This window comes from Tenebrio molitor, chromosome 4, assembly GCF_963966145.1.
Source record: "Tenebrio molitor chromosome 4, icTenMoli1.1, whole genome shotgun sequence".
Classification (NCBI taxonomy): Eukaryota; Metazoa; Arthropoda; class Insecta; order Coleoptera; family Tenebrionidae; genus Tenebrio; species Tenebrio molitor.
In genome coordinates, this window is record NC_091049.1 from 11,186,840 (window position 1) to 11,190,736 (window position 3,897).

Here is a 3,897-nt window from a genome sequence, read left to right on the forward strand (position 1 = left end):
AGGTTGAGGGATAATCTTGATCGAAATAATGTGCAGATTATAGCAGAAACTATTGTGGCTTGTTGTGTGTTGCACAATATCTGTTTGTTAAAAGATGACAGTGATGTAGCAGATTTCATTCGAGAGGCTGGAGAAGGTCGTTACGACGTAAGAATTCCCATGATTAGAGGAAATCACAGATTTGACGAAAATGGGGGTTTCCAAAGAAGAAATGCAGTGGCACAAGCGTTGTGGAATGAAAATATAATTTAACATGTAAAATATTAATAAAACGTTTAATTATAAAGTGGATAGTATAGTAAAAACAAAATAAAACTCTACAAAAACAAAACTTAAAAAGTACAGCAACATAGCTGTATGTACTTTAAGGAACAAAACAAGAAAACAACTTCAAAAGAATAAGTACTACTTATCTGAACACAAAATGGAAAATGCATATTGTATGTACAAGTTCTTAACTCAACAAAAAATAAACATAACTCACATAATTGAAGATCAGTCTTATAATTTGGTAACTAAAGATATAATTGTCCAGTTAGTGGAGGATAAAAATGGTTGTTGCCTTACAAAAGGTGAGTTTTGTAAGGCAAAATCCATTACTGACTGGACTATAATTCTTACAAACTCCAAAAAATTACGTCCTATACAATTATGGATTTTGGTTTGGAAATTTATCTACAAATTGTTTCAGAATATCCGTGGTTTCTCTGTGATGCCGTTCGGCAATTTCTTTGTTTTCATCATTTCTCTTCTTCACATTGTCTTCATATTGCTTTAGCCATCCAATCATTTCACCTCTTGGTGTTAGCCGACATTTTTTCTTTATTTCTTGTGAAGTTTCTTTGCTTGTTCTTTTAACTGAACACCTAGTATTTGGAGTGGCCTATAATATAGATAATCAGATTAATTCTTCAATTTATTACATACCTAATACCTCTGATTCTGTGATTGAAGATGAGCCTGATTGAGAGGATGATTGAGCGATGTCTGAATAAAGCAAAAAAGAGCATTTTGCCCTTGGCTTAACACTGGCCCTCTGCCGCATATAATCCTATAATAGATCAAAATATATCCATTCTTTGCGTTCGTTGCCCGTTCTACTATTGTGGTCCACTATTTCTTTATATTTATATAATGAAATTAATCTTTACAACCTAAACCCCTAAAAGTAAATAAGATGAAATCCCAATGTGTCTCGTTCCAAAACTGTAAGTATTATGACCGCGTGCCACCAAAATCTCGTCGCGTGCAAAAAGTGGCACGCGGGCCGCAGGTTGGCCACCGTTGGTGTAGATGAACCATGAGTGGAACAAATATATAAAAGTTATCAAAGTATACTTTGTGTTTTTTATTATCGGGTACATATAATCCTAGCTAAACGACAATGTTTCCACTTGCACCCAGATCTGGCTCATTTGCTGGTTTCGATAATGGGTCGTTCTCTAAACCTGTGTACACTTCAAAGTTGTATGCGTAGGCAGAAACTCCACATAAGAAAAACAAAAATATATTTTATTTATATTTTATTGTTGGCTAAATATTGTTTAAAATGGTGGCGAATTTTTGTCGCGTAGATTTGCTCATATAGATGTCAATAGTGACAGTCTTTCTTCCATGGACACCGTTAAAAATTTCTGCCGTAAGGTGTATATCACGGGTCTTATTTTATACAACTTATCAAAACCGGATTGTCCTTTTTGAAATTGTTTGTGATTATTATCGTTAAAATGCAATGAAGCCCGAATTTTTCCCAACTGATTCAAGGATATTACACATTTAAGAAAATCATTGTCCATGGAGTCTCCTCAATCATCTCTTATATTACTACTGTATGAAACAGAAGTCAGAATTCAAATTCTGATGTTTTTTTCAATATAATTTTTCGTGATAGTTTCAGTAATTTTAGAATTGGATTGCACACAATACAATGCTGACTCCTCTACATTTTTTTCCAGAAGACCAACTTCAAAAAAATACTTAAAAAACTAAATTTAGAGCTGGGAAAAGGCATTTAATTTAAAGGTGTTGTTAAAAAGGACCAACGTCATTTTCCAGGCATTAATAAATCCTTTTTAGGTTGCCAAATACGCGAATTAACGTTTGAACACTTTATTTTTCAGGTGCCAAAATAAAATAAATCTAATGGGGTAAGGTCTGGTGATCTGTTGGGCCAAATTCCTTTGCCTATGATTCGATTGTCAAAAAATTGCTGCAGATATTCCATATGCTGTTGCAGAATCTTGCTGAAAATATCCATTTTGCAGCTCCCAATCAGCCACCTTATTTATGAAAGGTTCAAAAATCAAAGGAACATGGGCCAATAATTCCCTGCAACGGGATGCAAACTTGTAACAGTTGCATGGGGATTTTGACCAGAGCAAGTTCGATAATGCTGTGAATTGGTGTAGCCATTTGGGTGAAACCACGCTTTGTCAGAAAAAAAATGATCAAGGATGTTGTTGTTATTAATTTCTTGGTTAAACCAGTTACAGAACCAAACTCGATCTTGGTAGGGAGGACTTAGGGATTGCACCATGGTAAATTTATATGGATGGCATTTAAATTTATTCTTTAACACATTACAACTTCCGAATGATATGCCCGCAAATTAAGGAAAAGTAATATCAGGATTATTGCAGATGGATACAGGACAATCGATATTTTTACTTAGGAGGTTGATTTAAGTAAAAGGACGAAACCTGTTCGAAGGGAAGTTTTTTCACTGAATTTGTGAGGATTTTGCTTAATTCTAAGTCGAATAATCTTCGACCACATCCTCAGTGAATGTGGATGGCCTACCAGGTGGCTTTTCCTTTTTTACACTGCCTGTATTTAAATTGCGTTCGATTATTCGCATGCATTGTGAAAGGAATCATGACTTCGGGAAACATTTCCTTCAATAGAACAACGCCAATCGTTATTTTCGTCAAGGACACCGCCATTCCAATAAAAATTTCATTTTCCAACGAGAAAACCATATTAACAATAAAAGACACCAAGAGCAAGACGTTTAAATTTGAAATTTGCCTCCAACTGAAACTGTTATTGTTGCTCACGCTGTACTTGTTCTGCATGTCCTTGTCGAAGGTAATCCTTAATTACTTCTGCATAAACCGTTTTAAAATTTTCATCTCTTCTAAATTTCCATTTTGATGATTTTAGATAAGGCTTTATGGCTTTATACCGGGAATGTAATACAGCGTCAATTCGAAATACGTCACAAACTTGAAACCCCAGGATCTTCAAACCAATTGTAAAAATCCCGTGCATTCTGTTTTGCACTATAGATCCGCATAAGGGCAGAAAAACCATGTTAACTTCAACCACAAAAGTTGAGTACGCCACTGATATCAGGTTAGGACGGATAGTAAGATTTAAAAAGTAATCGAGTGCAACGCAAAAAAGGTGCAAAAAGTTTTGTTACGCGGGTGCTAGTACCGCGTGCAGATTAGTTGTTTCAGTGCGACCTTCGGCTATTCTTTGGTTGGAATTTTGCGTCTCAGTGTGTCATTATCATGGAAAATTATACCAATAGTGAAATGACCGATATGGTACTTTGTTACGGAAATGCAGATGGTGTTGGCTTAAGGGCACAAGCTTTGTATCGCGAAAAGTTTCCGGCGCGTCGTGTTCCGCATTCGCAAACATTTCTGGCTGTTGTCTACGGGAAAATGGTACTTTTCGATTGCATTCGTCGATCAACCTGATTTTATGCGAATAGTGTTGTTAACGGAGTTTTTAACCCATATTCATCAGCGCAAATCCCGGACGATGCAGCAAGTTTTGCAAGGGTTCGGGACAATCTACATCGAAGGGCACAGGCGTGTATTAGAAATCACGACCGACATTTTGAACATTGTGTCTAATAGTTGGTTTTTGCTTTGACTTTTCCTTTCA

General features: G+C 35.9%; 1 long non-coding RNA gene across 1 annotated transcript; it reads right to left on the reverse strand.

Moving 5' to 3' along the window:
- Positions 1–261: 261 nt before the first annotated feature.
- LOC138129292 (uncharacterized) lies at positions 262–3,002 on the reverse strand. Its single transcript, XR_011159173.1, has 2 exons — positions 935–3,002; positions 262–883 (listed from the first exon to the last, which is right to left on the reverse strand). It is a non-coding gene; the product is annotated as an uncharacterized lncRNA (long non-coding RNA).
- Positions 3,003–3,897: the final 895 nt, after the last annotated feature.